Genomic DNA, 12,736 nt, shown 5'->3' on the forward strand with positions numbered 1-12,736 from the left:
ACAAAAAAGTATATACAAATACTATACCCTAGTACAGTAATGGCGAACTTATGACACGCGTGTCACCTCTGACACACGAACTCATTTTTTTGGTTGATTTTTCTTTGTTAAATGGCATTTAAATATATAAAATAAATATCAAAAATATGTCTTTGTTTTACTATGGTTGCAAATATCAAAAAATTTCTGCATGTGACACGGCACCAGAGTTAAGTTAGGGTTTTTCAAAATGCTGACACACCGAGCTCAAAAGGTTCGCCATCACTGCCCTAGTAAGTAAATAATAACACCAATTCTGAAACTACATTTATGTGTATACCAGAATCGAATAAATATTTAAATTGTGACGGAAGCCAGGTTTTTTAAACTGTTGGAGAAAGGAGTTACAAATAAGGTAAAGAAAAAGACTAGATTGAACCTTGTGTTAGTGGACTGAAATTGGCGTATTAGTATGAATTAATGACTTTACATTAATAAACATATACATATATAGTGTTTAGACACACTTAGATACATAGAAATTAATATAGGTGTGAATATATAATTATGTAGTTTCCTAGATCTGCTAAAGACATCTAGAAGCAATGACACCCCAAGAGCAATGACCACTTCTAGTGCTCAGACCTTGCATTCTAAATACTATTCTCAAATAAAAGGAACTTGGACTCCTTGAAGACATGACTGATTCCAGGGCTTAAGAAAGGAAAACACAAGATGAACCAGAAAGTAAAGAAGTACCCCCCAAAATTGAAGGAGCATGTTGAAAGAAAGAATCGGAGTCAACTGAAATAGCTCTCAATGGTCAAATCCAGGACAATTTGATAAAATTTATATTCGTTTCCCTATACCAGTATTAACAAGTAACTGAATGAGTGAATGAATGAATGAATAAATACATAAGACAGAACAGCTGATCCTTACAAAAGAATCCAATTTTTTAAAAATATATTTTATTGATTTTTTACAGAGAGGCAGGGAAAGGGATAGAGAGTTAGAAACATCAATGAGAGAGAAACATCGATCAGCTGCTTCTTGCACACCCACTCCTGGGGATGTGCCCGCAACCAAGGCACATGCCCTTGACCGGAATTGAACCCGGGACCCTTCAGTCCACAGGCCGACGCTTTATCCACTGAGCTAAACCAGTTAGGGCCCAATTTTTTAAATGTAGCATAACAGAAACAGAATTTATATTTTTCCCTTAAGACATATTTTTAGAAGGAAAATTATTCATGAAAAATATAAACAATATAATGCCTTTTTGATAGAAATTGTTTTTAGATGGCGGTTAATTTGCATTCGTAGGCGCGAAGCAGCGGAGCAAAGACGGAAGGCAGCTCCGGCCGGAGCAGCGAAGACTGAAGACGGCTCTGGCCTGAACTAAGGCCTGGGTCCCAGGTGCCGGAGGAAAACCGGTGCCGGCAGCCAGGGGAAGGGAAGGCCTATTGCACGAATCTTTTCATGCAACAGGCCTCTGGTATATGTATACTACAGGCCCGATGCATGAAATTCATGCAAGAGTAGGCCTTCCTTTCCCCGGCTGCCAGCACCGCTTCCCTCTGGCACTCGGGACTCAGGCTTCCCTCAGGCCGCAAACCACAGGTGGCAACCGCTGCATTGGACTGCAAAGGAAAAAAGAGTAATTCTGACAAGATCTCAAGAAAAATTGTAGAAGGTAATTCTGACAAGCAAGGTACAGAAAGACTGAAAAATTATAAAATAAGATTGATCAATAGCTGGTTAGTTGTATGCTAAATTCAACAGAATTATACACCACCAGGATCCATCTTACTTAAATCCAGATAACATCATTCAATACTTTTTTTTCTAAATATATTTTTATTGATTTTTTACAGAGAGGAAGGGAGGGGGATAGAGAGTTAGAAACATTGATGAGAGGGAAACATTGATCAGCTGCCTCCTGCATACCCCCTACCAGGGATGTGCCCGCAACCAAGGTACATGCCCTTGACCGGAATCGAACCCGGGACCCTTGAGTCCGCAGGCCAACGCTCTATCCACTGAACCAAACCGGTTAGGGCCCTTTCTCAGTTTTTATCATCTGCCAGTTTGACAAGCCTATCTTTCATGTTTTTTATCAAAAGTATTGAATGATGGGCCCTAACCGGTTTGGCTCAGCGGATAGAGCGTTGGCCTTCGGACTGAAGGGTCCCAGGTTCGATTCTGGTCAAGGGCATGTACCTTGGTTGTGGGTACATCCCCAGTAGGGAGTGTGCAGGAGGCAGCTGATCAATGTTTCTCTCTCATTGATGTTTCTAACTCTCTATCTCTCTCCCCTCCTCTCTGTAAAAAATCAATAAAATATATTTAAAAAGAGAAAGTCTTAAAAAAAAAACCTGAGAAAGGTAACAAAAACTTTATATGAGACACTCAGAACTCAAATTAAATTTTAACATAGAAATATGTGGATCTAAACCATTACATTTTTCCCCAACCCAAACCAGAATTTGAAAGACAAACTTTCAGTTAAGATCAGACTACAAAAGAAGGTGAAAGCACATTTTCAGCCATTCAATCAACAAGTTGCTCTAGTTACCACAATAAAAAAAAGTGAAGAAGTTAAACCAATAGCAGCATGAAAGGAAAAAGCAGGAACATCTTAGCTAAAGCTATGCTCCATAAATCAATAGCTACCCTAAAAGGTAATTTAACTCTAGATCTCATTAACAGACTTATAGCAAGTAGAATGAGACAAAAGATAGATGTATTCTGATCTGTAATTTTAAGATCACAAGATATGCACTTCTTGGTTTCAGCAGGGATATGTACAAAACAAAGTTCACAGGGAAGTAACAATGATGGTTAGAAGCATATAACCCCCTGCCACAAATATTGTTAAAGGGAATGGAAAGACCAAATCTCTACAAAAGACTCAGAGAGGGATTTTTAAAAACTATCCTATATAATAAAAGGCTAATATGCAAATTGACCAAACAGCAGAACAGCCAGTCGCTATGACATGCACTGACCACCAGGGGGCAGACACTCAACGTAGAAGCTGCCCCCTGGTGGTCAGTGAGCTCCCATAGGGGGAGCACTGCTCAGCCAGAAGCCAGGCTCACAGCTGGTGAGCGCAGCTGTGACGGAGGAGCCTCTCACGACTCTGCAGCAGTATTACCGAGTGGCGGCAGCAGGCACAGCGGGCCAGGATGAGTGCAAGTGGCATGGCACCTGGCCCCAGTTCTGGCTCCTCCCTTGCCGCCTGCTGCTTGGCACACTGCTACATCCCTCAGGGGATGTCCGGCTTCCGGTTTTGGTGCGATCCCCGCAGGCCAGGTGGACGAATCCATTAGTATATTTTAATAAGAAATATGAATACCAGTATCTGCTCTAACTTAGAGCTATGCTCTGGTGAGTAAATTACATAACCTTTCTGAGCCTTAGATTGGGATAATGTCTTTATGAGGTTATTGTAAGATATACATATAATATTTTCACACATATACATATGTATGTATACTAGTATACATGAATGAAATATTTACCACTTCACAAAGAGTAAAGTACAATGTGCAATTATTAAGGTCTCTCTTCTTTGCAGATAAGTGATTCCCAATCCTGGTTGTAATCAAAAGTATCTGAGGAGCTTTATAAAAAAGTTACCTGGGCCTCAGCCTAGAAACAGAGTAAAATCTTTTCCTGGTTCATAGGTTGACCCTGAACCACTGAGCCACGCAGGCTGGGTGACAAGTAGACTCTTGCTGATAGGGCCGGAAAAACAGTATTTTTAATAAGAATCTTTAGAAGCCTATACTATAAATAGAAAAATATTAAAGTTCTATAATTGGACAATTATAGTAGTATTTGGGGTACAATAATCTTACAAAGACTTATTAAATGAAGTGGGAAGAGACTGGAAGCAATGAGACCAATGAGGAAACTACTCAATAGGAAAGACAGTCCTTTGTTCATCTTGGTTAGATTCTAATTTGTTAAATGGAATGCACTAGTGAGTAGCTAGATATAGAACACTCACCCTTCAAATCATCTAACACAGATTCAAATAAAAGTTTCCATCAAGCATAAAACTCCTCTTATTCCCTTATTCCAGGCCAGTTTATTCCATATAACACTGATTTCATACAACATGGCATATTTGCAAGTTTATGGTATTACTTCTTCATTTCCTCCATGTTGATCAAAATACTTAACTTTCATAAAGATAGGGGTTGCAAGTTTTAAGCAAGTCTAAACTAGCTCCAAAATTTAAAAAAAAAAAAAGGCCCTGGCTGGGGTGATCAGTGGTTAGAGTGTCCACCTATGAATTAAAGAGTCTCAGATTCAATTCAAGGTCAAGGGTGGGGGCAAATGTGGAAGGCAACCAATCGATGTGTCTCTTTCACATGGATGTTTCTCTCTCTCTCTCTCTCTGCCCCTCCTCCCTCCCTTCCACTTTCTAGAAATCAATGGAAAAAGTATCCTCCAATGAGGATTAAAAAAAGAAAACAAAGAAACAATATCTATATAATTATCTTTCTAACAGCACAGCACCATGGTCAAACACAAACTTAACTACTTTTGGTGAGTCTGCTTGCCAGCTAAGTCATTCTAGTTTTATCTTTTTGGCTCACAGCTGAATGAACCCTCCTCTCAAAATGTAACTCCTAGTTGTTCTGTATGAGACCAACTTTTATATTCTATTATAAAATCCAAAACAGAACCATGTATATTTCTATCTAGGATCACTAGTTCCATCCTTTCTGCCAAGTTCTCAAGTTTCCAAACTTAAGCTAGAGAGATGTTAACTACTAGATTCACCCTTTCCAGCAACGAGAAAACTAAAAGACAAGTTCCTGGCTGTGTAGCTCAGTTGGTTAGAGCATCATACCTGATATGCCAAGGTTGCAGGTTCAATTCCTGGTCAGGGCATATACAAGAACCAAAAAATGAACTCATAAATAAGTGGAACAATATGCATAATCCATGGTCACAGACAATAGGGTGCTGAAGGCCTGGATGGGGTGAGGAGGGTTGGAAGGGGTCAACGGGGGAGGGGACATATGTAATACTTTCAACATTAAATAATTATTTTTAAAAAGATGATAAAAAAATAAGTGGAACAACCTATTTCTCTCTCATGATAAATCAATCAATAAATAGCCTATATAATAAAAGTACAATATGCCAGTCAACTGCTCGACCAGTCGCTATGATGTGCACTGACCACCAGGCGGGCAGACGCTCCAACTGGTAGGTTAGCTTGCTGCTGGGGTCTGGCTGATCAGGACTGGGTGAGAGGGCTGGACACGCCCTGGAGCCTTCCCACGGTCCCTCTCTGGCCGGCTGGCCCCCATTGGCCCTGATTGAGACTGGGCAAGATGGCCCGATCACCAGCCAGGCCAAGGGACCCCACCCATGAATTCATGCATGAATTTGTGCACTGGGCCTCTAGTAAAAAATAGAAGACTACAATTTGTCCTCTAAGCATGTATGTACTAGCATGGTCTTTGCAAATTATACAATGACTACATATTTTGGTTTTCTATTTGCACATTATTTTATACTCCATAAAATATTAATCACTTCTACTTTATTTCATTTTCACCCAGCATATCAACTATACAGAATACAACTGGAAAACAGAAATGGAAATCTAACTCACTGCTTCAATACAGAAATGAACCAAGCAATAAAAGCTAAGCAAGTAAAACACAAAGATTTGTAACAGCAAACTGTATAGTTACAAACTCCAGGGACAGAAGAAGATAAATATATCCACAGAACAGAAAAAAGTGAAAAGCAATGTACATATAGTTTAAAAAAGCAAAAATGACTATCATATTGCATTATTTAATAGTTCTATACTATATAAGTCACAGCATAAAACAAAATATTCCTGATGTTGATTTTAAGAAGTTCAGTATATTCTACTGAAAATATGGAACTAATCAGTTTATACATAACAAATCTCTCTCCAGTAATATAAGAAACAGAAATTAAAACAAGTTTAATGTACTAAACTAGGAAAATAACTAGGGAGAGCAGAAGAGGTTTGAAGATACTCTTTAAAATAATTCTTAAAATTTTGCCGAAACTGGTTTGGCTCAGTGGATAGAGCGTCGGCCTGCGGACTGAAAGGTCCCAGGTTCGATTCCAGTCAAGGGCATGTACCTGGGTTGCGGGCACCTCCCCAGTGGGGGGTGTGCAGGAGGCAGCTGATCGATGTTTCTCTCTCATTGATGTTTCTAACTCTCTCTCTCTCTCCCTTCCTCTCTGTAAAAAATCAATAAAATATATTAAAAAAAATAATAAATAAATAAATAAAATAATTCTTAAAATTCTAAAATATTGAAACTGCAAATAAAAAATGGCTAGGCAAATTAGGGCATCAACACTGGAACACCATGTATATATTTAATACATATGTTTAATTCAGATGAGTTAATACACCAAAAACCACAGTAAATATTAAGTGAATAGTATCTTGGTTTTGTATAAAATGTAAGAGTTTACAGAGTACTTTTACAAATACCACATAATATGTAATTCATGTCAGAGGTTATCAATCCTGATGGCTCATCATAATTAACTAAAATACTGATATATGCACACTTTTTGAACCCCCACCTCATACCTGTGAATTAATGAGCCTCCAAGCGTTAAGCATTAGAAGTGTTTCCAATGCCTGACCAAGGTTAAGAACCACTAACCACTAATATACCTCTAATTACAGCCATGAAAAAATTTTAAGTAATTAAAAAAGAACACAAATTAACTTTTAGCGACTGAAATAACTTAATGGTTTTTATTCCTTCTGGTTAACTTGTTTAATCATAAAAGGAACTAAATATATATATATACATATATATGAAACTTTTTAAAATTAAAAATAGTTTAAAATGTTGGTGGTTGGCAGTATATTAGTTACTGAAAAGTGTTTCCCTGTTTAGAACACCTCACATCCCAGAATGCTAACAAATGAAGTGGTACCCTGGTCATTTAAATAACAGTATAAACAGAAAGCACTAGAATAAAAGTACTATAAAGAGTTTGCCTCCTCTTAACAAATAATGATTTCACTGAAAGTATTTAGATTCTCTAAAACTGTACCAAAATATTCCTCAAAAAGAAAGAACTTGAATAACAATCTGAATAACAATTTGAATACATAAGGATACAAAATGTCATTGTGTAAAGAAACACCTGCATGACCCTTAAACAGCTGCTGCTGTGGAATATACCAGCAGAAATTTTAAGTAAACATTTTAGTATTACTCAAGAAAGTGGTGACTTCTGATCTAACTTTGAAGAATGCATGAGTTTCACACAAATCACTGTATTCCAATTTCCTTCAACTCTGCTCACCAAAGCACAAATATTAACCAAATAAAAAAACAAACAAACAAATGTACTGACCAAACTACCAGTATAGCTTTTGTTCAATACGTCAGATTCAATTACTAAACATAAAAATTCAAAGCACAAATGAATAAATTTATAATAATCTTAAAATGTTTATTTTCCATCCAAGATTTCTCCTAATCCTGAGACTACCAGACATGCCTACTTAGCTATCTCCCTAACCTCGAAATTTCCTCTGTGTTTTTGTTGTTGTTGTTAGTTTTTGTTCATCTTCATTGGAGGATATTTTTTCCTTTGATTTTTAGAGAGAATGGGAGGGAGGGAGTTGGGGAGAGAGAAATATTGATGGAGAGAGGCACATCGATACAGTTGCCTCCCACATGCGCCAAATATGCGAATATGCAGGTACATGCCCTTGACCAGAAACCGAACCCATGCATGGGCCAACACTCTAACCACTGAGCACACTGGCCAGGGATCAATTTCATGTTTTAAAGCACCTATCTCAAGAAATGATACTCTTTTATTTTTTTAAGTAAATCTCCCATCCACACCCTTCCTCAGCTGGCCAGTTTCATCCAGAAAGCTCCAACATTTCTGGGTTCGTTATCTACTACCTACATCCCCTCACACACCACATACCTCACCAACATCCCTATACCCCATGTCCTTTGCCAACACCCTAGTGATGTCCTTCATCACTTTTTAGTTCTAGGACAGCTGCGTTAACCTTCCTTATTTCATTGGCCACACCTTGTACTCTATCTTCCCTACTGGAATTATCATCATGTTGCTCATCGTTACCCCTCATCTTTTAAAACCCTTTAATAGAGATTTTTTTTAAAATCCTCAACATACCACACAAGATCTCATAACCTACACCACTATGATTTCACAGCTTAGAATAAGTGTGAAAATTTTCCTCTGCCTAATAACTTCTACCCAACTTTAAGATTCATCTTTTCCATTTTGGAAAAGGTATCATTCTCCTACTATTCCCACTGTATACATACCTTTAAATTAAATCACAAATGATTTAGTAAGTAAATATTAAAGTGAACAAAACAGTCCTTGAGTTTAAGAAACTTACAATGGAGACAGAAAAGTAGCTAATTGCCAAATAGTCTAATACCTTTTTTAAAGCTAAGATCTGAGTGCTTGTTATAAGCCAGGCTAAGAACTTGCCATGTATTATCTCATTTAATTTTCCAATAACTTTGGGGTCCTACTTTTTTAAAAAAAATATATTTTGATTTTTTACAGAGAAGGGTAAGGGAGAGTTAGAAACATCGATGAGAGAGAAACATCGATCAGCTGCCTCCTGCACACTCCCTACATGTGCTCTCAACCAAGGTACATGCCCTTGACTGGAATCGAACCTGGGACCCCTCAGTCTGCAGACCGATGCTCTATCCACTGAGCCAAACCAGTCAGGGCCCTACCTTTTTTTTTTTTTTTTTTTTACAAAGAAGGAAACAAGAAAAAATTCTGTTATCTTTCCAAGGTTCAGTTAAGTTTTAGGAACGTGAATCCAGGCCTAACTCCAAAATCTAAGTTCTTAATCAATCACCAGGCCTTCTATTTCTGTCACAGCATTTAACTCACTTTCCCCAGTGCCTGACACACAGCAGGCACAAGATACAAATTTGTTAAATGAGTGAATGTGAGTGTTGAAATCTTAAGCTAGTTACAGTATCATCAACACTACTGCTTTAATTATAGTATCTTGTGTCCAAGAGTTCAAAAACTCTGTGAAATAATAATAAAAGAGTTTATCTGGGAGTTTGACCAGGGGGCAGGGCCGGGCAGGGTAAGGGAGGGAGTACCAGGCTAGCAGCCAGCAGCAGCTAGGGACCCTACCAGTGCACGAATTTCATGCATTGGGCCTCTAGTTGAGAATAAGTATCTATCAGAAGGGGACATGTTAAACAAATCACAGTCTATCCATATATAGTTACGCGCGACTTAACAATGGGGTATGTTCTGAGAAATGAGGTAAGCAATTCTGCCGTGCACTTACACAAATCTAAATGATATATAGCCTACTACACACCTAGGCTAAATGGTTTAGCCCATCTCCTAGGTTATACACCCGTACAGCATGTTACCGTACTGAAAACTGTAGGTGATTTTAACACAATAGTATTTGTGTATCTAAACATAGGAAAGGTAAGTAAAAATACGATGTTAAAAGAGTAAAAATGGTACACCTATATAGGGCACTTATGTAAGAGGCCCTGACTGACGCTCCTGTGTGAGGTTCATCAATTATACTTTGGAAAATACTGACCTAGTACTATAATGTTGTATGTTCAATAATCACTGACCATGTTTCACAAAGGTCCACTAATTAAGTGATAAATGTAAAGACACACAAAAGCTACCTAGGTTGCCGAAACCGGTTTGGCTCAGTGGATAGAGCGTCGGACTGTGGACTGAAAGGTCCCAGGTTCGATTCCAGTCAAGGTCATGTACCTGGGTTGCGGCACATCCCCGGTGGGGGATGTGCAGGAGGCGGCTGATCGATGTTTCTCTCTCATCGACGTTTCTAACTCTCTATCTCTCTCCCTTCCTCTCTGTAAAAACTCAATAAAAATATATTTAAGAAAAAAGCTACCTAGGTGATTCTGATTCCCAAGTTTGAAAAATACTACGTATTAAGTGGTCGGAGTTCTAGGAAGAAGAATTATGGACTAGATCCGTGGTCGGCCAACCGTGGCTCATGAGCCACATGCGGCTCTTTGGCCCCTTGAGTGTGGCTCTTCCACAAAATACCACGTGGGGGCGCGCACGTACAGTGCGATTGAAACTTCGTGGCCCATTCGCAGAAGTCGGTATTTTGTGGAAGAGCCGGTATTTTGTGGAACAGCCACACTCAAGAGGCTATATAGCTATATCCTTTCCTCGCGAGCCGCAGTTTGCCGAACCACAGTTTGCCGACCATTGGCAAACTGTGTCTAGTCTAGTCACTAGATGATTAAGAAAGACCTCTCTTCTCCACTTCCTACAATGCTGCAGTGGCTATCACCCAACTCCATCTGGCTTTGAGATGAGCTCCTCTCAAGCAGTAGCCTCAGCTCTCTCTATCCACACACAAACGAATCCAGGTAAGAAAAAGCCACATGGACTTAATACCATTTAAAGCTTTCCTCCTCACACCAAGACTTCCAACCCCTTGCACATACTGCACATCCAACTATCCCCCAGAGTGTTTTTACAAATTTTTACCGTAATTCTTAATAAAAAAAGAAATATCCCAAACAATACTTATATAACAGAATTTAATCCTCCCCAAATTTATACTAATGTACTGCTATTTTCTATTTCTTTCCTACCTTTTTGTTGTTAATCCTCACCCAAGGATATTTTTTCCACTGATTTTTAGAAAGAGTGGTGCCTGGGAAAATAAATGTTTCTCAAAAGAACACGAGTTTTTCAAGTTCCTAGAGATAAGGGTTCTGACTGGTTGCCTCCTGCAAGAGCCCCAACCAGGCCAAGGAGGAGCCTGCAACCCAGGTACATGCCCTTGACTGTAATCAAACCTGGGACCCTTCGGGTGACGCTCTATCCACTGAGCCAAATCCGATAGGGCTCTCTCCTACTTTTTAAAAAGCATTAGGAGAAATCCACAAAATTGATTTCAAGACCAACTAAGAGGTCTCAACTTGCAGTCTGCAAAACACTGTTGTAGAGACCAACAGTCTACATTTAGCAGTATGCTCTCCTCGGACAGGCCTAACCTATAATCATGCTACCTTAAAATTCTACTCTGCAAAACACATTTTTTTCTACATCACTTTCATTGTGTAATTAATCTCAAATCATTTACAATTCAAATTTAGTACAGTAAACATATCAAAAGTTTTGTCTTAAAATTTAGTAAAATGCATAAATGTTAAAATAAAATGTTTCAATCTCTAGTCAAAATTGAACATGGCTTATTAGCTCAAAATGTGAAACGTGGTTCTCCACTGTAATTCAGTAGGTAACAATACTCCATTGGCAAAACCCAGAGTAGAGCATACCCATTGTGAATATGTGTACCATCGAATTATAAGAAGTCTGAAACCAAGCGCTCTACCATGGTCTTCACTGACTGGTCCTGTCATCTGACCACCTCCATGCATGAGACCTTGGAAACCACAGATCTAACTCTTCCTCCTCCCCAAGCTGTTTTTTTTTGTTTGTGGTTGTTGTTTTTTTTTGGGGGGGGGGCGGTCGCCTATGTTGTTGTCAACCCTCTACAATTGCTTTAAGATCTGTCAGGATCCAACCTTATCTCAAACTAGCTCAGAAGTTCTGGCATGGACTTATTTAAGATTATTTCTACGGGAAAATCCATAAATCTAAACAACCAATTTTATAACAAACTTCTGAAATATAATCTATTGATAACACTACCTTTCATGTAGTTACACTATTGAATACCTTATCTGCAAGAGAAAACCAGAAACCAAAAACTCTTAACTAAATAACAAATATATATGTGTATATATATGTGTGTGTGTATATATATATATATCCTTTCTGTAAATTAAAATCTACTTGACAAACACAAAACGAAGTTCTATTATCAGTTATGAACTTCAGTTCTGTAAACCTAACCGCACAGGTGACATTTTTAATAACTTTACTGAAAGAACCTGGCTTCTCAATAAAAAGGAGGGAAAAGAGAGAGAACCAGGCTCCATCGTGTTGTCCCCACAGACTGACGCGAAGTGACCAGAGAGCCCACCCCTGCGGCGTCCACGCTCACTTCCCGCTGCCCGCGCCCTCCTCCGGCCCCACCCGGCAGCTGGGTGGGTGGGGGACCGTTTCCTGCCGCCTCCTTCGCCCCGTCCCCGGCTATTTGGAGGCACAAGGGATCCAGGCAGCAGCAACCAGCTTTGTAGCCGTTTATATCCGAAGGCACCGGCCTTCCGTCTACCGGGCTTCCATAAATTTCATGTCGTCGCTATCTGTGCATTTAACGCCTAAAACGTTTCCTCCCCAACTTGCTCATAAGCTGGGGGTTGGGGTGGGGGACGGGGGTGCGGACCACATGCGTCACCTGCGTGTATGTCAATGTGTAAAACAAGTAACATGTTCTGAATCCAGACTGCCCGTTCATTTAGATTTTCAGGGGCACTCGGCACCCTTCCCCTTTTACCAAAATAGACCAAAAGAAACCTTAGGGCTGAACTCTGACAATGAACTCGCAACGACGTTATTGCGGTCACGGAGCAGGCACCTGGGTGCCACGGTTCCCGCCTCGCGCGGGGAAAACCCCGGTGGGAAACAGGGTGCTCCCACCCCGTCCCGCAGCGAGGGGAGCGCGTCCGGATTGTTGTTTGCTTTGAGGGAAGGGAGTTGTTTTTTTTAATCTTCACCTGAAGAAATGTTTGTGGTTTTAAAAAAATTGGTTTTAGAGAGA

The 12,736-nt window shown here is 39.5% G+C and overlaps 1 protein-coding gene across 2 annotated transcripts in view; it reads right to left on the bottom strand.

Moving 5' to 3' along the window:
• Positions 1-4,518, bottom strand: part of SEPT7 (septin 7) — a 47,110-nt gene extending 42,592 nt beyond the window's left edge. The window contains exon 1 of one of the 2 annotated variants that reach the window (XM_015559705.1): positions 4,508-4,512. The gene's annotated coding sequence lies outside the window, so the exon portion shown is untranslated. Of the gene's footprint in view, positions 1-4,507 lie in introns of both variants that reach the window. The other variant, XM_015559703.1, reaches the window with a different exon arrangement.
• Between the last annotated feature and the right edge of the window lie 8,218 nt (positions 4,519-12,736).

Source organism: Myotis davidii, unplaced genomic scaffold (genome assembly GCF_000327345.1).
Source record: "Myotis davidii unplaced genomic scaffold, ASM32734v1 scaffold573, whole genome shotgun sequence".
Lineage (NCBI taxonomy): Eukaryota > Metazoa > Chordata > Mammalia > Chiroptera > Vespertilionidae > Myotis > Myotis davidii.